Source organism: Calliopsis andreniformis, unplaced genomic scaffold (assembly GCF_051401765.1).
Source record: "Calliopsis andreniformis isolate RMS-2024a unplaced genomic scaffold, iyCalAndr_principal scaffold0024, whole genome shotgun sequence".
In the NCBI taxonomy this organism is placed as follows: Eukaryota; Metazoa; Arthropoda; class Insecta; order Hymenoptera; family Andrenidae; genus Calliopsis; species Calliopsis andreniformis.
The window spans coordinates 2,799,858-2,823,306 of NW_027480433.1; positions in this window are offsets into that span (position 1 = coordinate 2,799,858).

Below are 23,449 nucleotides of genomic sequence, written 5' to 3' on the forward strand. Positions count from 1 at the left end.
CCGGAACGTAGAAATGACCATAACTTTTACACTGGTTGCAATTATTCGTTTTATGCGATGGAAAAACTGTTGTATTTATATTGTATTTTATGCTTCTGCCGTTGACTTCTAAGGCACTAACTATTCGATCTGGTGGAGCAACGCCCTAGTGTGAAGCCTAGGTTGCCCGGAACGTAGAATTGGCCATTACTCTCACACTGGTTGCAATTATTCGTTTTATACTATGGAAAAGCAGTTGTATTTATACCGTATTTTATGCTTCTGGCGTTGACTTCTTAGGCCCTAACTATACGATCTGGTGGAGCAACGCCCTAGAGTGAAGCCTAGGTTGCCTGGAACGTAGAAATGACCATCACTTTCACACGGGTTGCAATTGTTCCTGTTATAGGATGGAAAGACTGTTGTATTTTTATCGTATTTTATACTTCAGGCGGTGACTTCTGAGGCCGTAGCTATTCGATGTGGTGGAAGAACGCCATAGAGTGAGGCCTAGGTTGCCCGGAACGAAGAAATGGCCATAAGTTTCATACTGGTTGCAATTATTCGTTTTATACGATGGAAAAACTGTTGTATTTATATTGTATTTTATGCTTGTGGCGTTCACTTCTTAGGTCCTAACTATTCGATCTGGTGGAACAACGCCCTAGGGTGAAGCCTAGGTTGCCCGGAACGTAGAAATGACCATAACTTTTACACTGGTAGCAATTATTCGTTTTATACAATGGAAAAACTGTTCTATTTATTTTGTATTTTATGCTTCGGGCGTTGACTTCTAAGGCCCCAACTGTTTGATCTGGTGGAGCAACGCCCTAGAGTGAAGCCTAGGTTGCTCGGAATGTAGAAATGACCATAACTTTCACACTGGTTGCAATTATTCATTTTATACGATGGAAACGCTGTGGTATTTATATTGTATTTTATGCCTCTGGCGTTGACTTCTAAGGCCGTAGCTATTAGATGTGGAGGAGCAACGCCCTAGAGTGACGCCTACGGTGCTCGGAACGTAGAAATGACCATTACTTTCACACTGGTTGCAATTATTCGTTTTATACGATGGAAAAGCAGTTGTTTTTATATCGTATTTTATGCTTCTGGCGTTGACTTCTTAGGCCGTAAATATGCGGTCTGGTGGAGCAACGCCCTGGAGTGAAACCTAGGTTGCCCGGAACGTAGAATTGGCCATCACTTTCAAAATGGTTGGAATTATTCCTGTTATATGATGGAAACACTGTTGCATTTTTTTGCATTTTATGGTTCGGGCGTTGACTTCTAAGGCCCTAACTATTCAATCTGTTGGAGCAACGCCCTAGGGTGAAGCCTAGGTTGCTCGGAAAGTAGAAATGTCCATAAGTTTCATTCTGGTTGCAATTATTCGTTTTATGCGATGGAAAAACTGTTGTATTTATATTGTATTTTATGCTTCTGCCGTTGACTTCTAAGGCACTAACTATTCGATCTGGTGGAGCATCGCCCTAGTGTGAAGCCTAGGTGGCCCGGAACGTAGAATTGGCCGTCGCTTTCAAACTGGATGCAATTATTCCTGTTATATGATGGAAACACTGTTGTATTTTTATTGCATTTTATGCTTCGGGCCTTGACTTCTAAGGCTCTAACTATTCAGTCTGTTGGTGCAACGCCCTAGGGTGAAGCTTAGGTTGCTCGGAATGTAGAAATGACCATAACTTTCACACTGGTTGCAATTATTCGTTTTATACGATGGAAACGCTGTTGTATTTATATTGTATTTTATGCCTCTGACGTTGGCATCTAAGGCCGTAGCTATTAGATGTGGTGAAGCAACGCCCTAGAGTGAAGCCTAGGTTGCCCGGCACGTAGACATGACCATTACTTTCACACTGGTTGCAATTATTCCTTTTATACGATGGAAAAGCTGTTGTATTAATATCGTATTTTATGCTTCAGGCGTTTACTTCTAAGGACCTAACTATTCGATCTGGTTGAGCAACGCCCTAGAGTGAAGCCTGGGTTGCTCGGAATGTAGAAATGACCATAACTTTCTGACTGGTTACAATTATTCATTTTATACGATGGAAACGCTGTGGTATTTATATTGTATTTTATGCCTCTGGCGTTGACTTCTAAGACCGTAGCTATTAGATGTGGTGGAGCAACGCCCTGGAGTGACGCCTACGGTGCTCGGAACGTAGAAATGACCATTACTTTCACACTGGTTGCAATTATTCGTTTTATACGATGGAAAAGCAGTTGTATTTATATCGTATTTTATGCTTCTGGCGTTGACTTCTTAGGCCGTAACTATGCGGTCTGGTGGAGCAACGCCCTGGAGTGAAACCTAGGTTGCCCGGAACGTAGAATTGGCCATCACTTTCAAACTGGTTGGAATTATCCCTGTTATATGATGGAAACACTGTTGCATTTTTTTTGCATTTTATGGTTCGGGCGTTGACTTCTAAGGCTCTAACTATTCAGTCTGTTGGTGCAACGCCCTAGGGTGAAGCCTAGGTTGCTCGGAAAGTAGAAATGTCCATAAGTTTCATTCTGGTTGCAATTATTCGTTTTATGCGATGGAAAAACTGTTGTATTTATATTGTATTTTATGCTTCTGCCGTTGACTTCTAAGGCACTAACTATTCGATCTGGTGGAGCAACGCCCTAGTGTGAAGCCTAGGTTGCCCGGAACGTAGAATTGGCCATCACTTTCAAACTGGATGCAATTATTCCTGTTATATGATGGAAACACTGTTGTATTTTTATTGCATTTTATGATTCGGGCCTTGACTTCTAAGGCTCTAACTATTCAGTCTGTTAGTGCAACGCCCTAGGGTGAAGCATAGGTTGCTCGGAATGTAGAAATGACCATAACTTTCACACTGGTTGCAATTATTCGTTTTATACGATGGAAACGCTGTTGTATTTATATTGTATTTTATGCCTCTGGCGTTGACATCTAAGGCCGTAGCTATTAGATGTGGTGAAGCAACGCCCTAGAGTGAAGCCTAGGTTGCCCGGAACGTAGAAATGACCATTACCTTCACACTGGTTGCAATTATTCGTTTTATACGATGGAAAAGCAGTTGTATTTATATTGTATTTTATGCTTCTGGCGTTCACTTCTTAGGTCCTAACTATTCGATCTGGTGGAACAACGCCCTAGGGTGAAGCCTAGGTTGCCCGGAACGTAGAAATGACCATAACTTTTACACTGGTTGCAATTATTCGTTTTATACGATGGAAACGCTGTTGTATTTATATTGTATTTTATGCCTCTGGCGTTGGCATCTAAGGCCGTAGCTATTAGATGTGGTGAAGCAACGCCCTAGAGTGAAGCCTAGGTTGCCTGGAACGTAGAAATGACCATCACTTTCACACGGGTTGCAATTATTCCTGTTATAGGATGGAAAGACTGTTGTATTTTTATTGTGTTTTATACTTCAGGCGGTGACTTCTGAGGCCGTAGCTATTCGATGTGGTGGAAGAACGCCATAGAGTGAGGCCTAGGTTGCCCGGAACGAAGAAATGGCCATAAGTTTCATACTGGTTGCAATTATTCGTTTTATACGATGGAAAAACTGTTGTATTTATATTGTATTTTATGCTTCTGGCGTTCACTTCTTAGGTCCTAACTATTCGATCTGGTGGAACAACGCCCTAGGGTGAAGCCTAGGTTACCCGGAACGTAGAAATGACCATAACTTTTACACTGGTTGCAATTATTCGTTTTATGCGATGGAAAAACTGTTGTATTTATATTGTATTTAATGCTTCTGCCGTTGACTTCTAAGGCACTAACTATTCGATCTGGTGGAGCAACGCCCTAGTGTGAAGCCTAGGTTGCCCGGAACGTAGAAATGGCCATCACTTTCAAACTGGATGCAATTATTCCTGTTATATGATGGAAACACTGTTGTATTTTTATTGCATTTTATGCTTCGGGCCTTGACTTCTAAGGCTCTAACTATTCAGTCTGTTGGTGCAACGCCCTAGGGTGAAGCATAGGTTGCTCGGAATGTAGAAAAGACCATAACTTTCACACTGGTTGCAATTATTCGTTCTATACGATGGAAACGCTGTTGTATTTATATTGTATTTTATGCCTCTGGCGTTGACATCTAAGGCCGTAGCTATTAGATGTGGTGAAGCAACGCCCTAGAGTGAAGCCTAGGTTGCCCGGAACGTAGAAATGACCATTACTTTCACACTGGTTGCAATTATTCGTTTTATACGATGGAAAAGCAGTTGTATTTATACCGTATTTTATGCTTCGGGCGTCGACTTCTAAGGCCCCACTGTTTGATCTGGTGGAGCAACGCCCTAGAGTGAAGCCTAGGTTGTCCGGAACGTAGAAATGACCATAACTTTCACACTGGTTGCTATTATTCGTTTTATACGATGGAAAAACTGTTATATTTATATTGTATTTTATGCTTCTGGCGTTGACTTCTGAGGCCGTTGCTACTCGATGTGGTGGAAGAACGCCACAGAGTGAAGCCTAGTTAGCCCGGAACGTAGAAATGACCATAACTTTCACACTGGTTGCTATTACTCGTTCTATACGATGGAAAAACTGTTATATTCATATTGCATTTTATGGTTCTGGCGTTCACTTCTTAGGCCCTAACTATTCGATCTGGTGGAACAACGGCGTAGGGTGAAGCCTAGGTTTCCCGGAACGTAGAAATGACCATTACTTTCACACTGTTTGCAATTATTCCTTTTATACGATGGAAAAGCTGTTGTATTAATATCGTATTTTATGCTTCAGGCGTTTACTTCTAAGGACCTAACTATTCGATCTGGTGGAGCAACGCCCTAGAGTGAAGCCTGGGCTGCTCGGAATGTAGAAATGACCATAACTTTCACACTGGTTGCAATTATTCATTTTATACGATGGAATCGCTGTGGTATTTATATTGTATTTTATGCCTCTGGCGTTGACTTCTAAGGCCGTAGCTATTAGCTGTGGTGGAGCAACGCCCTAGAGTGACGCCTACGGTGCTCGGAACGTAGAAATGACCATTACTTTCACACTGGTTGCAATTATGCGTATTATACGATGGAAAAGCAGTTGTATTTATATCGTATTTTATGCTTCTGGCGTTGTCTTCTTAGGCCCTAACTATACGATCTGGTGGAACAACGCCCTAGAGTGAAGCCTAGGTTGCCTGGAACGTAGAAATGACCTTCACTTTCACACGGGTTGCAATCATTCCTGTTATAGGATGGGAAGACTGTTGTATTTTTATTGTATTTTATACTTCAGGCGGTGACTTCTGAGGCCGTAGCTATTCGATGTGGTGGAAGAACGCCATAGAGTGAGGCCTAGGTTGCCCGGAACGTAGAATTGGCCATCACTTTCAAACTGGTTGCTATTATTCCTGTTATTTGATGGAAACACTGTTGTATTTTTATTGCATTTTATGCTTCGGGCCTTGACTTCTAAGGCCCTAACTGTTTGATCTGGTGGAGCAACGCCCTAGAGTGAAGCCTAGGTTGCCCGGAACGTAGAAATGACCATAACTTTCACACTGGTTGCTATTATTCGTTTTATACGATGGAAAAGCTGTTGTATTTATATCGCATTTTATGTGTCTGGCGTTGACTTCTTAGGCCGTAACGATTCGATCTGGTGGAGCAACGCCCTGGAGTGAAACCTAGGTTGCCCGGAACGTAGAATTGGCCATCACTTTCAAACTGGTTGCAATTATTCCTGTTATATGATGGAAACACTGTTGTATTTTTATTGTATTTTATGCTTCAGGCGTAGGCTTCTTAATCCGTAGCTATTCGATATGGTGCAGCACCGCCCTAGAGTGAAGCCTAGGTTGCTCGGAACGTTGAAATGACCACTACTTTCACACTGTTTGCAATTATTCATTTAATACGATGGAAAAGCTGTTGTATTTATATCGTATTTTATGCTTCGGGCGTTGACTTCTTAGGCCCTAACATTTCGATCTAGTGGAGCAACGCCCTACAGTGAAGCCTACGTTTCCCGGAACGTAGATATGACCATAACCTTCACACAGATTGCAATTATTCGTTTTATACGGTGTAAAGGCTGTTGTATTTATTTTGTATTTTTGATTCTTCTGGTGTTGACTTCTTAGGCCCTAACTATCCGATCTGGTGGAACAACGCCGTAGAGTGAAGCCTAGGTTGCCCGGAACGTAGAAATGACCATTACTTTCACGCTGTTTGCAATTATTCCTTTTATACGATGGAAAACTGTTGTATTTATATCGTATTTTATGCTTCTGGCGTTGACTTCTAAGGACCTAACTATTCGATCTGGCGGAGCAACGCCCTAGAGTGAAGGCTAGGTTGCTCGGAATGTAGAAATGACCATAACTTTCACACTGGTTGCAATTATTCGTTTTACACGAAGGAAAAACTGTAGCATCTTTATCGTATTATATGCTTCTGGCGTTGACTTCTTAGGCGGTAACTATTCGATCTGGAGGAGCAACGCCCTGGAGTGAAACCTAGGCTGCCCGGAACGTAGAAATGACCATAGCTTTTACACTGGTAGCAATTATTCGTTTTATACAATGGAAAAACTGTTCTATTTATTTTGAATTTAATGCTTCGGGCGTTGACTTCTAAGGCCCTAACTGTTTGAACGGGTAGAGCAATGCCCTAGTGTGAAGCCTAGGTTGCCCGGAACGTAGGAATGACCATAACTTTTACACTGGTAGCAATTATTCGTTTTATACAATGGAAAAACCGTTCTATTTATTTTGTGTTTTATGCTTCGGGCGTTGACTTCTAAGGCCCTAACTGTATGATCTGGTGGAGCAACGCCCTAGAGTGAAGCCTAGGTTGCCCGGAACGTAGAAATGACCATTACTTTCACACGGGTTGCAATTATTCCTGTTATAGGATGGAAAGACTGTTGTATTTTTATTGTATTTTATACTCCAGGCGGTGACTTCTGCGGCCGTAGCTATTCGATGTGGTGGAAGAACGCCATAGAGTAAAGCCTAGGTTGCCCGGAACGTAGAAATGACCATAACTTTCACACTGGTTGCTATTATTCGTTTTATACGATGAAAAAACTGTTATATTTATATTGCATTTTATGCTTCTGGCGTTGACTTCTTAGGCCCTAACTATTCGATCTGGTTGAGCAACGCCCTAGAGTGAAGCCTGGGTTGCTCGGAATGTAGAAATGACCATAACTTTCTCACTGGTTACAATTATTCATTTTATACGATGGAAACGCTGTGGTATTTATTTTGTATTTTATGCCTCTGGCGTTGACTTCTAAGACCGTAGCTATTAGATGTGGTGGAGCAACGCCCTAGAGTGACGCCTACGGTGCTCGGAACGTAGAAATGACCATTACTTTCACACTGGTTGCAATTATTCGTTTTATACGATGGAAAAGCAGTTGTATTTATATCGTATTTTATGCTTCTGGCGTTGACTTCTTAGGCCGTAACTATGCGGCCTGGTGGAGCAACGCCCTGGAGTGAAACCTAGGTTGCCCGGAACGTAGAATTGGCCATCACTTTCAAACTGGTTGGAATTATCCCTGTTATATGATGGAAACACTGTTGCATTTTTTTTGCATTTTATGGTTCGGGCGTTGACTTCTAAGGCCCTAACTATTCAATCTGTTGGAGCAACGCCCTAGGGTGAAGCCTAGGTTGCTCGGAAAGTAGAAATGTCCATAAGTTTCATTCTGGTTGCAATTATTCGTTTTATGCGATGGAAAAACTGTTGTATTTTTATTGCATTTTATGCTTCGGGCCTTGACTTCTAAGGCTCTAACTATTCAGTCTGTTGGTGCAACGCCCTGGGGTGAAGCATAGGTTGCTCGGAATGTAGAAATGACCATAACTTTCACACTGGTTGCAATTATTCGTTTTATGCGATGGAAACGCTGTTGTATTTATATTGTATTTTATGCCTCTGGCGTTGACATCTAAGGCCGTAGCTATTAGATGTGGTGAAGCAACGCCCTAGAATGAAGCCTAGGTTGCCCGGAACGTAGGAATGGCCATTACTTTCACACTGGTTGCAATTATTCGTTTTATACGATGGAAAAGCAGTTGTATTTATACCGTATTTTATGCTTCTGGCGTTGACTTCTTAGGCCCTAACTATACGATCTGGTGGAACAACGCCCTAGAGTGAAGCCTAGGTTGCCTGGAACGTAGAAATGACCATCACTTTCACACGGGTTGCAATTATTCCTGTTATAGGATGGAAAGACTGTTGTATTTTTATTGTATTTTATACTTCAGGCGGTGACTTCTGAGGCCGTAGCTATTCGATGTGGTGGAAGAACGCCATAGAGTGAGGCCTAGGTTGCCCGAAACGAAGAAATGGCCATAAGTTTCATACTGGTTGCAATTATTCGTTTTATACGATGGAAAAGCTGTTGTATTTATATTGTATTTTATGCTTCTGGCGTTCACTTCTTGGGTCCTAACTATTCGATCTGGTGGAACAACGCCCTAGGGTGAAGCCTAGGTTGCCCGGAACGTAGAAATGACCATAACTTTTACACTGGTTGCAATTATTCGTTTTATGCGATGGAAAAACTGTTGTATTTATATTGTATTTTATGCTTCTGCCGTTGACTTCTAAGGCACTAACTATTCGATCTGGTGGAGCAACGCCCTAGTGTGAAGCCTAGGTTGCCCGGAACGTAGAATTGGCCATTACTCTCACACTGGTTGCAATTATTCGTTTTATACTATGGAAAAGCAGTTGTATTTATACCGTATTTTATGCTTCTGGCGTTGACTTCTTAGGCCCTAACTATACGATCTGGTGGAGCAACGCCCTAGAGTGAAGCCTAGGTTGCCTGGAACGTAGAAATGACCATCACTTTCACACGGGTTGCAATTGTTCCTGTTATAGGATGGAAAGACTGTTGTATTTTTATCGTATTTTATACTTCAGGCGGTGACTTCTGAGGCCGTAGCTATTCGATGTGGTGGAAGAACGCCATAGAGTGAGGCCTAGGTTGCCCGGAACGAAGAAATGGCCATAAGTTTCATACTGGTTGCAATTATTCGTTTTATACGATGGAAAAACTGTTGTATTTATATTGTATTTTATGCTTGTGGCGTTCACTTCTTAGGTCCTAACTATTCGATCTGGTGGAACAACGCCCTAGGGTGAAGCCTAGGTTGCCCGGAACGTAGAAATGACCATAACTTTTACACTGGTAGCAATTATTCGTTTTATACAATGGAAAAACTGTTCTATTTATTTTGTATTTTATGCTTCGGGCGTTGACTTCTAAGGCCCCAACTGTTTGATCTGGTGGAGCAACGCCCTAGAGTGAAGCCTAGGTTGCTCGGAATGTAGAAATGACCATAACTTTCACACTGGTTGCAATTATTCATTTTATACGATGGAAACGCTGTGGTATTTATATTGTATTTTATGCCTCTGGCGTTGACTTCTAAGGCCGTAGCTATTAGATGTGGAGGAGCAACGCCCTAGAGTGACGCCTACGGTGCTCGGAACGTAGAAATGACCATTACTTTCACACTGGTTGCAATTATTCGTTTTATACGATGGAAAAGCAGTTGTTTTTATATCGTATTTTATGCTTCTGGCGTTGACTTCTTAGGCCGTAAATATGCGGTCTGGTGGAGCAACGCCCTGGAGTGAAACCTAGGTTGCCCGGAACGTAGAATTGGCCATCACTTTCAAAATGGTTGGAATTATTCCTGTTATATGATGGAAACACTGTTGCATTTTTTTGCATTTTATGGTTCGGGCGTTGACTTCTAAGGCCCTAACTATTCAATCTGTTGGAGCAACGCCCTAGGGTGAAGCCTAGGTTGCTCGGAAAGTAGAAATGTCCATAAGTTTCATTCTGGTTGCAATTATTCGTTTTATGCGATGGAAAAACTGTTGTATTTATATTGTATTTTATGCTTCTGCCGTTGACTTCTAAGGCACTAACTATTCGATCTGGTGGAGCATCGCCCTAGTGTGAAGCCTAGGTGGCCCGGAACGTAGAATTGGCCGTCGCTTTCAAACTGGATGCAATTATTCCTGTTATATGATGGAAACACTGTTGTATTTTTATTGCATTTTATGCTTCGGGCCTTGACTTCTAAGGCTCTAACTATTCAGTCTGTTGGTGCAACGCCCTAGGGTGAAGCTTAGGTTGCTCGGAATGTAGAAATGACCATAACTTTCACACTGGTTGCAATTATTCGTTTTATACGATGGAAACGCTGTTGTATTTATATTGTATTTTATGCCTCTGACGTTGGCATCTAAGGCCGTAGCTATTAGATGTGGTGAAGCAACGCCCTAGAGTGAAGCCTAGGTTGCCCGGCACGTAGACATGACCATTACTTTCACACTGGTTGCAATTATTCCTTTTATACGATGGAAAAGCTGTTGTATTAATATCGTATTTTATGCTTCAGGCGTTTACTTCTAAGGACCTAACTATTCGATCTGGTTGAGCAACGCCCTAGAGTGAAGCCTGGGTTGCTCGGAATGTAGAAATGACCATAACTTTCTCACTGGTTACAATTATTCATTTTATACGATGGAAACGCTGTGGTATTTATATTGTATTTTATGCCTCTGGCGTTGACTTCTAAGACCGTAGCTATTAGATGTGGTGGAGCAACGCCCTGGAGTGACGCCTACGGTGCTCGGAACGTAGAAATGACCATTACTTTCACACTGGTTGCAATTATTCGTTTTATACGATGGAAAAGCAGTTGTATTTATATCGTATTTTATGCTTCTGGCGTTGACTTCTTAGGCCGTAACTATGCGGTCTGGTGGAGCAACGCCCTGGAGTGAAACCTAGGTTGCCCGGAACGTAGAATTGGCCATCACTTTCAAACTGGTTGGAATTATCCCTGTTATATGATGGAAACACTGTTGCATTTTTTTTGCATTTTATGGTTCGGGCGTTGACTTCTAAGGCTCTAACTATTCAGTCTGTTGGTGCAACGCCCTAGGGTGAAGCCTAGGTTGCTCGGAAAGTAGAAATGTCCATAAGTTTCATTCTGGTTGCAATTATTCGTTTTATGCGATGGAAAAACTGTTGTATTTATATTGTATTTTATGCTTCTGCCGTTGACTTCTAAGGCACTAACTATTCGATCTGGTGGAGCAACGCCCTAGTGTGAAGCCTAGGTTGCCCGGAACGTAGAATTGGCCATCACTTTCAAACTGGATGCAATTATTCCTGTTATATGATGGAAACACTGTTGTATTTTTATTGCATTTTATGATTCGGGCCTTGACTTCTAAGGCTCTAACTATTCAGTCTGTTAGTGCAACGCCCTAGGGTGAAGCATAGGTTGCTCGGAATGTAGAAATGACCATAACTTTCACACTGGTTGCAATTATTCGTTTTATACGATGGAAACGCTGTTGTATTTATATTGTATTTTATGCCTCTGGCGTTGACATCTAAGGCCGTAGCTATTAGATGTGGTGAAGCAACGCCCTAGAGTGAAGCCTAGGTTGCCCGGAACGTAGAAATGACCATTACCTTCACACTGGTTGCAATTATTCGTTTTATACGATGGAAAAGCAGTTGTATTTATATTGTATTTTATGCTTCTGGCGTTCACTTCTTAGGTCCTAACTATTCGATCTGGTGGAACAACGCCCTAGGGTGAAGCCTAGGTTGCCCGGAACGTAGAAATGACCATAACTTTTACACTGGTTGCAATTATTCGTTTTATACGATGGAAACGCTGTTGTATTTATATTGTATTTTATGCCTCTGGCGTTGGCATCTAAGGCCGTAGCTATTAGATGTGGTGAAGCAACGCCCTAGAGTGAAGCCTAGGTTGCCTGGAACGTAGAAATGACCATCACTTTCACACGGGTTGCAATTATTCCTGTTATAGGATGGAAAGACTGTTGTATTTTTATTGTGTTTTATACTTCAGGCGGTGACTTCTGAGGCCGTAGCTATTCGATGTGGTGGAAGAACGCCATAGAGTGAGGCCTAGGTTGCCCGGAACGAAGAAATGGCCATAAGTTTCATACTGGTTGCAATTATTCGTTTTATACGATGGAAAAACTGTTGTATTTATATTGTATTTTATGCTTCTGGCGTTCACTTCTTAGGTCCTAACTATTCGATCTGGTGGAACAACGCCCTAGGGTGAAGCCTAGGTTACCCGGAACGTAGAAATGACCATAACTTTTACACTGGTTGCAATTATTCGTTTTATGCGATGGAAAAACTGTTGTATTTATATTGTATTTAATGCTTCTGCCGTTGACTTCTAAGGCACTAACTATTCGATCTGGTGGAGCAACGCCCTAGTGTGAAGCCTAGGTTGCCCGGAACGTAGAAATGGCCATCACTTTCAAACTGGATGCAATTATTCCTGTTATATGATGGAAACACTGTTGTATTTTTATTGCATTTTATGCTTCGGGCCTTGACTTCTAAGGCTCTAACTATTCAGTCTGTTGGTGCAACGCCCTAGGGTGAAGCATAGGTTGCTCGGAATGTAGAAAAGACCATAACTTTCACACTGGTTGCAATTATTCGTTCTATACGATGGAAACGCTGTTGTATTTATATTGTATTTTATGCCTCTGGCGTTGACATCTAAGGCCGTAGCTATTAGATGTGGTGAAGCAACGCCCTAGAGTGAAGCCTAGGTTGCCCGGAACGTAGAAATGACCATTACTTTCACACTGGTTGCAATTATTCGTTTTATACGATGGAAAAGCAGTTGTATTTATACCGTATTTTATGCTTCGGGCGTCGACTTCTAAGGCCCCACTGTTTGATCTGGTGGAGCAACGCCCTAGAGTGAAGCCTAGGTTGTCCGGAACGTAGAAATGACCATAACTTTCACACTGGTTGCTATTATTCGTTTTATACGATGGAAAAACTGTTATATTTATATTGTATTTTATGCTTCTGGCGTTGACTTCTGAGGCCGTTGCTACTCGATGTGGTGGAAGAACGCCACAGAGTGAAGCCTAGTTAGCCCGGAACGTAGAAATGACCATAACTTTCACACTGGTTGCTATTACTCGTTCTATACGATGGAAAAACTGTTATATTCATATTGCATTTTATGGTTCTGGCGTTCACTTCTTAGGCCCTAACTATTCGATCTGGTGGAACAACGGCGTAGGGTGAAGCCTAGGTTTCCCGGAACGTAGAAATGACCATTACTTTCACACTGTTTGCAATTATTCCTTTTATACGATGGAAAAGCTGTTGTATTAATATCGTATTTTATGCTTCAGGCGTTTACTTCTAAGGACCTAACTATTCGATCTGGTGGAGCAACGCCCTAGAGTGAAGCCTGGGCTGCTCGGAATGTAGAAATGACCATAACTTTCACACTGGTTGCAATTATTCATTTTATACGATGGAATCGCTGTGGTATTTATATTGTATTTTATGCCTCTGGCGTTGACTTCTAAGGCCGTAGCTATTAGCTGTGGTGGAGCAACGCCCTAGAGTGACGCCTACGGTGCTCGGAACGTAGAAATGACCATTACTTTCACACTGGTTGCAATTATGCGTATTATACGATGGAAAAGCAGTTGTATTTATATCGTATTTTATGCTTCTGGCGGTGACTTCTGAGGCCGTAGCTATTCGATGTGGTGGAAGAACGCCATAGAGTGAGGCCTAGGTTGCCCGGAACGAAGAAATGGCCATAAGTTTCATACTGGTTGCAATTATTCGTTTTATACGATGGAAAAACTGTTGTATTTATATTGTATTTTATGCTTGTGGCGTTCACTTCTTAGGTCCTAACTATTCGATCTGGTGGAACAACGCCCTAGGGTGAAGCCTAGGTTGCCCGGAACGTAGAAATGACCATAACTTTTACACTGGTAGCAATTATTCGTTTTATACAATGGAAAAACTGTTCTATTTATTTTGTATTTTATGCTTCGGGCGTTGACTTCTAAGGCCCCAACTGTTTGATCTGGTGGAGCAACGCCCTAGAGTGAAGCCTAGGTTGCTCGGAATGTAGAAATGACCATAACTTTCACACTGGTTGCAATTATTCATTTTATACGATGGAAACGCTGTGGTATTTATATTGTATTTTATGCCTCTGGCGTTGACTTCTAAGGCCGTAGCTATTAGATGTGGAGGAGCAACGCCCTAGAGTGACGCCTACGGTGCTCGGAACGTAGAAATGACCATTACTTTCACACTGGTTGCAATTATTCGTTTTATACGATGGAAAAGCAGTTGTTTTTATATCGTATTTTATGCTTCTGGCGTTGACTTCTTAGGCCGTAAATATGCGGTCTGGTGGAGCAACGCCCTGGAGTGAAACCTAGGTTGCCCGGAACGTAGAATTGGCCATCACTTTCAAAATGGTTGGAATTATTCCTGTTATATGATGGAAACACTGTTGCATTTTTTTGCATTTTATGGTTCGGGCGTTGACTTCTAAGGCCCTAACTATTCAATCTGTTGGAGCAACGCCCTAGGGTGAAGCCTAGGTTGCTCGGAAAGTAGAAATGTCCATAAGTTTCATTCTGGTTGCAATTATTCGTTTTATGCGATGGAAAAACTGTTGTATTTATATTGTATTTTATGCTTCTGCCGTTGACTTCTAAGGCACTAACTATTCGATCTGGTGGAGCATCGCCCTAGTGTGAAGCCTAGGTGGCCCGGAACGTAGAATTGGCCGTCGCTTTCAAACTGGATGCAATTATTCCTGTTATATGATGGAAACACTGTTGTATTTTTATTGCATTTTATGCTTCGGGCCTTGACTTCTAAGGCTCTAACTATTCAGTCTGTTGGTGCAACGCCCTAGGGTGAAGCTTAGGTTGCTCGGAATGTAGAAATGACCATAACTTTCACACTGGTTGCAATTATTCGTTTTATACGATGGAAACGCTGTTGTATTTATATTGTATTTTATGCCTCTGACGTTGGCATCTAAGGCCGTAGCTATTAGATGTGGTGAAGCAACGCCCTAGAGTGAAGCCTAGGTTGCCCGGCACGTAGACATGACCATTACTTTCACACTGGTTGCAATTATTCCTTTTATACGATGGAAAAGCTGTTGTATTAATATCGTATTTTATGCTTCAGGCGTTTACTTCTAAGGACCTAACTATTCGATCTGGTTGAGCAACGCCCTAGAGTGAAGCCTGGGTTGCTCGGAATGTAGAAATGACCATAACTTTCTCACTGGTTACAATTATTCATTTTATACGATGGAAACGCTGTGGTATTTATATTGTATTTTATGCCTCTGGCGTTGACTTCTAAGACCGTAGCTATTAGATGTGGTGGAGCAACGCCCTGGAGTGACGCCTACGGTGCTCGGAACGTAGAAATGACCATTACTTTCACACTGGTTGCAATTATTCGTTTTATACGATGGAAAAGCAGTTGTATTTATATCGTATTTTATGCTTCTGGCGTTGACTTCTTAGGCCGTAACTATGCGGTCTGGTGGAGCAACGCCCTGGAGTGAAACCTAGGTTGCCCGGAACGTAGAATTGGCCATCACTTTCAAACTGGTTGGAATTATCCCTGTTATATGATGGAAACACTGTTGCATTTTTTTTGCATTTTATGGTTCGGGCGTTGACTTCTAAGGCTCTAACTATTCAGTCTGTTGGTGCAACGCCCTAGGGTGAAGCCTAGGTTGCTCGGAAAGTAGAAATGTCCATAAGTTTCATTCTGGTTGCAATTATTCGTTTTATGCGATGGAAAAACTGTTGTATTTATATTGTATTTTATGCTTCTGCCGTTGACTTCTAAGGCACTAACTATTCGATCTGGTGGAGCAACGCCCTAGTGTGAAGCCTAGGTTGCCCGGAACGTAGAATTGGCCATCACTTTCAAACTGGATGCAATTATTCCTGTTATATGATGGAAACACTGTTGTATTTTTATTGCATTTTATGATTCGGGCCTTGACTTCTAAGGCTCTAACTATTCAGTCTGTTAGTGCAACGCCCTAGGGTGAAGCATAGGTTGCTCGGAATGTAGAAATGACCATAACTTTCACACTGGTTGCAATTATTCGTTTTATACGATGGAAACGCTGTTGTATTTATATTGTATTTTATGCCTCTGGCGTTGACATCTAAGGCCGTAGCTATTAGATGTGGTGAAGCAACGCCCTAGAGTGAAGCCTAGGTTGCCCGGAACGTAGAAATGACCATTACCTTCACACTGGTTGCAATTATTCGTTTTATACGATGGAAAAGCAGTTGTATTTATATTGTATTTTATGCTTCTGGCGTTCACTTCTTAGGTCCTAACTATTCGATCTGGTGGAACAACGCCCTAGGGTGAAGCCTAGGTTGCCCGGAACGTAGAAATGACCATAACTTTTACACTGGTTGCAATTATTCGTTTTATACGATGGAAACGCTGTTGTATTTATATTGTATTTTATGCCTCTGGCGTTGGCATCTAAGGCCGTAGCTATTAGATGTGGTGAAGCAACGCCCTAGAGTGAAGCCTAGGTTGCCTGGAACGTAGAAATGACCATCACTTTCACACGGGTTGCAATTATTCCTGTTATAGGATGGAAAGACTGTTGTATTTTTATTGTGTTTTATACTTCAGGCGGTGACTTCTGAGGCCGTAGCTATTCGATGTGGTGGAAGAACGCCATAGAGTGAGGCCTAGGTTGCCCGGAACGAAGAAATGGCCATAAGTTTCATACTGGTTGCAATTATTCGTTTTATACGATGGAAAAACTGTTGTATTTATATTGTATTTTATGCTTCTGGCGTTCACTTCTTAGGTCCTAACTATTCGATCTGGTGGAACAACGCCCTAGGGTGAAGCCTAGGTTACCCGGAACGTAGAAATGACCATAACTTTTACACTGGTTGCAATTATTCGTTTTATGCGATGGAAAAACTGTTGTATTTATATTGTATTTAATGCTTCTGCCGTTGACTTCTAAGGCACTAACTATTCGATCTGGTGGAGCAACGCCCTAGTGTGAAGCCTAGGTTGCCCGGAACGTAGAAATGGCCATCACTTTCAAACTGGATGCAATTATTCCTGTTATATGATGGAAACACTGTTGTATTTTTATTGCATTTTATGCTTCGGGCCTTGACTTCTAAGGCTCTAACTATTCAGTCTGTTGGTGCAACGCCCTAGGGTGAAGCATAGGTTGCTCGGAATGTAGAAAAGACCATAACTTTCACACTGGTTGCAATTATTCGTTCTATACGATGGAAACGCTGTTGTATTTATATTGTATTTTATGCCTCTGGCGTTGACATCTAAGGCCGTAGCTATTAGATGTGGTGAAGCAACGCCCTAGAGTGAAGCCTAGGTTGCCCGGAACGTAGAAATGACCATTACTTTCACACTGGTTGCAATTATTCGTTTTATACGATGGAAAAGCAGTTGTATTTATACCGTATTTTATGCTTCGGGCGTCGACTTCTAAGGCCCCACTGTTTGATCTGGTGGAGCAACGCCCTAGAGTGAAGCCTAGGTTGTCCGGAACGTAGAAATGACCATAACTTTCACACTGGTTGCTATTATTCGTTTTATACGATGGAAAAACTGTTATATTTATATTGTATTTTATGCTTCTGGCGTTGACTTCTGAGGCCGTTGCTACTCGATGTGGTGGAAGAACGCCACAGAGTGAAGCCTAGTTAGCCCGGAACGTAGAAATGACCATAACTTTCACACTGGTTGCTATTACTCGTTCTATACGATGGAAAAACTGTTATATTCATATTGCATTTTATGGTTCTGGCGTTCACTTCTTAGGCCCTAACTATTCGATCTGGTGGAACAACGGCGTAGGGTGAAGCCTAGGTTTCCCGGAACGTAGAAATGACCATTACTTTCACACTGTTTGCAATTATTCCTTTTATACGATGGAAAAGCTGTTGTATTAATATCGTATTTTATGCTTCAGGCGTTTACTTCTAAGGACCTAACTATTCGATCTGGTGGAGCAACGCCCTAGAGTGAAGCCTGGGCTGCTCGGAATGTAGAAATGACCATAACTTTCACACTGGTTGCAATTATTCATTTTATACGATGGAATCGCTGTGGTATTTATATTGTATTTTATGCCTCTGGCGTTGACTTCTAAGGCCGTAGCTATTAGCTGTGGTGGAGCAACGCCCTAGAGTGACGCCTACGGTGCTCGGAACGTAGAAATGACCATTACTTTCACACTGGTTGCAATTATGCGTATTATACGATGGAAAAGCAGTTGTATTTATATCGTATTTTATGCTTCTGGCGTTGTCTTCTTAGGCCCTAACTATACGATCTGGTGGAACAACGCCCTAGAGTGAAGCCTAGGTTGCCTGGAACGTAGAAATGACCTTCACTTTCACACGGGTTGCAATCATTCCTGTTATAGGATGGGAAGACTGTTGTATTTTTATTGTATTTTATACTTCAGGCGGTGACTTCTGAGGCCGTAGCTATTCGATGTGGTGGAAGAACGCCATAGAGTGAGGCCTAGGTTGCCCGGAACGTAGAATTGGCCATCACTTTCAAACTGGTTGCTATTATTCCTGTTATTTGATGGAAACACTGTTGTATTTTTATTGCATTTTATGCTTCGGGCCTTGACTTCTAAGGCCCTAACTGTTTGATCTGGTGGAGCAACGCCCTAGAGTGAAGCCTAGGTTGCCCGGAACGTAGAAATGACCATAACTTTCACACTGGTTGCTATTATTCGTTTTATACGATGGAAAAGCTGTTGTATTTATATCGCATTTTATGTGTCTGGCGCTGACTTCTTAGGCCGTAACGATTCGATCTGGTGGAGCAACGCCCTGGAGTGAAACCTAGGTTGCCCGGAACGTAGAATTGGCCATCACTTTCAAACTGGTTGCAATTATTCCTGTTATATGATGGAAACACTGTTGTATTTTTATTGTATTTTATGCTTCAGGCGTAGGCTTCTTAATCCGTAGCTATTCGATATGGTGCAGCACCGCCCTAGAGTGAAGCCTAGGTTGCTCGGAACGTAGAAATGACCACTACTTTCACACTGTTTGCAATTATTCATTTAATACGATGGAAAAGCTGTTGTATTTATATCGTATTTTATGCTTCGGGCGTTGACTTCTTAGGCCCTAACATTTCGATCTAGTGGAGCAACGCCCTACAGTGAAGCCTACGTTTCCCGGAACGTAGATATGACCATAACCTTCACACAGATTGCAATTATTCGTTTTATACGGTGTAAAGGCTGTTGTATTTATTTTGTATTTTTGATTCTTCTGGTGTTGACTTCTTAGGCCCTAACTATCCGATCTGGTGGAACAACGCCGTAGAGTGAAGCCTAGGTTGCCCGGAACGTAGAAATGACCATTACTTTCACGCTGTTTGCAATTATTCCTTTTATACGATGGAAAACTGTTGTATTTATATCGTATTTTATGCTTCTGGCGTTGACTTCTAAGGACCTAACTATTCGATCTGGCGGAGCAACGCCCTAGAGTGAAGGCTAGGTTGCTCGGAATGTAGAAATGACCATAACTTTCACACTGGTTGCAATTATTCGTTTTACACGAAGGAAAAACTGTAGCATCTTTATCGTATTATATGCTTCTGGCGTTGACTTCTTAGGCGGTAACTATTCGATCTGGAGGAGCAACGCCCTGGAGTGAAACCTAGGCTGCCCGGAACGTAGAAATGACCATAGCTTTTACACTGGTAGCAATTATTCGTTTTATACAATGGAAAAACTGTTCTATTTATTTTGAATTTAATGCTTCGGGCGTTGACTTCTAAGGCCCTAACTGTTTGAACGGGTAGAGCAATGCCCTAGTGTGAAGCCTAGGTTGCCCGGAACGTAGGAATGACCATAACTTTTACACTGGTAGCAATTATTCGTTTTATACAATGGAAAAACCGTTCTATTTATTTTGTGTTTTATGCTTCGGGCGTTGACTTCTAAGGCCCTAACTGTATGATCTGGTGGAGCAACGCCCTAGAGTGAAGCCTAGGTTGCCCGGAACGTAGAAATGACCATTACTTTCACACTGGTTGCAATTATTCGTTTTATACGATGGAAAAGCAGTTGTATTTATACCGTATTTTATGCTTCGGGCGTCGACTTCTAAGGCCCCACTGTTTGATCTGGTGGAGCAACGCCCTAGAGTGAAGCCTAGGTTGTCCGGAACGTAGAAATGACCATAACTTTCACACTGGTTGCTATTATTCGTTTTATACGATGAAAAAACTGTTATATTTATATTGCATTTTATGCTTCTGGCGTTGACTTCTTAGGCCCTAACTATTCGATCTGGTGGAACAACGCCCTAGAGTGAAGCCTAGGTTGCTCGGAATGTAGAAATGACCATAACATTCACACTGGTTACAATTATTCATTTTATACGATGGAAACGCTGTGGTATTTATATTGTATTTTATGCCTCTGGCGTTGACTTCTAAGGCCGTAGCTATTAGATGTGGTGGAGCAACTCCCTAGAGTGACGCCTACGGTGCTCGGAACGTAGAAATGGCCATTACTTTCACACTGGTTGCAATTATTCGTTTTATACGATGGAAAAGCAGTTGTATTTATATCGTATTTTATGCTTCTGGCGTTGACTTCTTAGGCCGTAACTATGCGGTCTGGTGGAGCAACGCCCTGGAGTGAAACCTAGGTTGCCCGGAACGTAGAATTGGCCATCACTTTCAAACTGGTTGCCATTATTCCTGCTATATGATGGAAACACTGTTGCACTTTTTTTGCTTTTTATGGTACGGGCGTTGACTTCTAAGGCCCTAACTATTCAATCTGTTGGAGCAACGCCCTAGGGTGAAGCCTAGGTTGCTCGGAAAGTAGAAATGTCCATAAGTTTCATACTGGTTGCAATTATTCGTTTTATGCGATGGAAAAACTGTTGTATTTATATTTTATTTTATGCTTCTGGCGTTGACTTCTAAGGCACTAACTATTCGATCTGGTGGTGCAACGCCCTAGAGTGAAGCCTAGGTTGCCCGGAACGTAGAATTGGCCATCACTTTCAAACTGGTTGCAATTATTCCTGTTATATGATAGAAACACTGTTGTATTTTTATTGCATTTTTTGCTTCGGGCCTTGACTTCTAAGGCCCTAACTACTCGATCTGTTTGAGCAACGCCCTAGGGTGAAGCCTAGGTTGCTAGGAAAGTAGAATTGCCATAAGTTTCATACTGGTTGCAATTATTCGTTTTATACGATGGAAAAACTGTTGTATTTATATTGTATTTTATGCTTCTGGCGTTGACTTCTAAGGAACGAACTATTCGATCTGGTGCAGCAACGCCCTAGAGTGAAGCCTAGATTGCCCGGAAGGTAGAATTGGCCATCACTTTCAAACTGGTTGCAATTATTCGTTTTATACGTTGGAAAAACTGTTGTATTTATATTGTATTTTATGCTTCTGGCGTTGACTTCTAAGGCACTAACTATTCGATCTGGTGGAGCAACGCCCTAGAGTGAAGCCTAGGTTGCCCGGAACGTAGAAATGACCATAACTTTCACACTGGTTGCTATCATTCGTTTTATATGATGGAAAAACTGTTGTATTTATATTGTATTTTATTCTTCTGGTGTTGACTTCTTAGGCCCTAACTATTCGATCTGGTGGAACAACGCCGTAGAGTGAAGCCTAGGTTGCCCGGAACGTAGAAATGACCATTACTTTCACACTGTTTGCAATTATACCTTTTATACGATGGAAAAGCTGTTGTATTTATATCGTATTTTATGCTTCTGGCGTTTACTTCTAAGGACCTAACCATTCGATCTAGTGGAGCAACGCCCTACAGTGAAGCCTAGGTTGCCCGGAACGTAGATATGACCATAACCTTCACACAGGTCGCAATTATTCGTTTTATACGGTGTAAAGGCTGTTGTATTTATTTTGTATTTTATTCTTCTGGTGTTGACTTCTTAGGCCCTAACTATTCGATCTGGTGGAACAACGCCGTAGAGTGAAGCCTAGGTTGCCCGGAACGTAGAAATGACCATTACTTTCACACTGTTTGCAATTATTCCTTTTATACGATGGAAAAGCTGTTGCACTTATATTGTACTTTATGCTTCTGGCGTTGACATCTAAGGCACTAACTATTCGATCTAGTGGAGCAACGCCCTACTGTGAAGGCTAGGTTGCCCGGAACGTAGAAATGACCATAACTTTTACACTGGTAGCAATTATTCGTTTTATACAATGGAAAAACTGTTCTATTTATTTTGTATTTAATGCTTCGGGCGTTGGCTTCTAAGGCCCTAACTGTTTGATCTGGTGGAACAACGCCCTAGAGTGAAGCCTAGGTTGCCCGGAACGTAGAAATGACCATAACTTTCACACTGGTTGCAATTATTCGTTTTATGCGATGGAAAAACTGTTATATTTATATTGTATTTTATGCTTCTGGCGTTGCCTTCTTAGGCCCTAGCTATTCGATCTGGTGGAACAACGCCCTAGAGTGAAGCCTAGGTTGCCTGGAACGTAGAAATGACCATCACTTTCACACTGGTTGCAATTATACCTGTTATAGGATGGAAAGACTGTTGTATTTATATTGTATTTTATGCTTCTGGCGTTCACTTCCTAGGCCCCAACTATTCGATCTAGTGGAACAACGCCCTCGGGTGAAGCCTGGGTTGCCCGGAACGTAGAAATGACCATAACTTTTACACTGGTAGCAATTATTCGTTTTATACAATGGAAAAACTGTTCTATTTATTTTGTATTTAATGCTCCGGGCGTTGGCTTCTAAGGCCCGAACTGTTTGATCTGGTGGAGCAACGCCCTAGAGTGAAGCCTAGGTTGCTCGGAACGTAGAAATGACCATTACTTCCACACTGGTTGCAATTATTCGCTTTATACGATGGAAAAGCAGTTGTATTTATATCGTATTTTATGCTTCTGGCGTTGACTTCTTAGGCCGTAACTATTCGGTCTGGTGGAGCAACGCCCTGGAGTGAAACCTAGGTTGCCCGGAACGTAGAATTGGCCATCACTTTCAAACTGCTTGCAATTATTCCTGTTATATGATGGAAACACTGTTGTATTTTTTTTGCATTTGATGGTTCGGGCGTTGACTTCTAAGGCCCTAACTATTCAACCTGTTGGAGCAACGCCCTGGGTGAAGCCTAGGTAGCTCGGAAAGTAGAAATGACCACAAGTTTCATACTTGTTGCAATTATTCGTTTTATGCGATGGAAAAACTGTTGTATTTATATTTTATTTTATGCTTCTGGCGTTGACTTCTAAGGCACTAACTATTCGATCTGGTGGTGCAACGCCCTAGAGTGAAGCCTAGGTTGCCCGGAACGTAGAATTGGCCATCACTTTCAAACTGGTTGCAATTATTCCTGTTATATGATAGAAACACTGTTGTATTTTTATTGCATTTTTTGCTTCGGGCCTTGACTTCTAAGGCCCTAACTACTCGATCTGTTTGAGCAACGCCCTAGGGTGAAGCCTAGGTTGCTAGGAAAGTAGAATTGCCATAAGTTTCATACTGGTTGCAATTATTCGTTT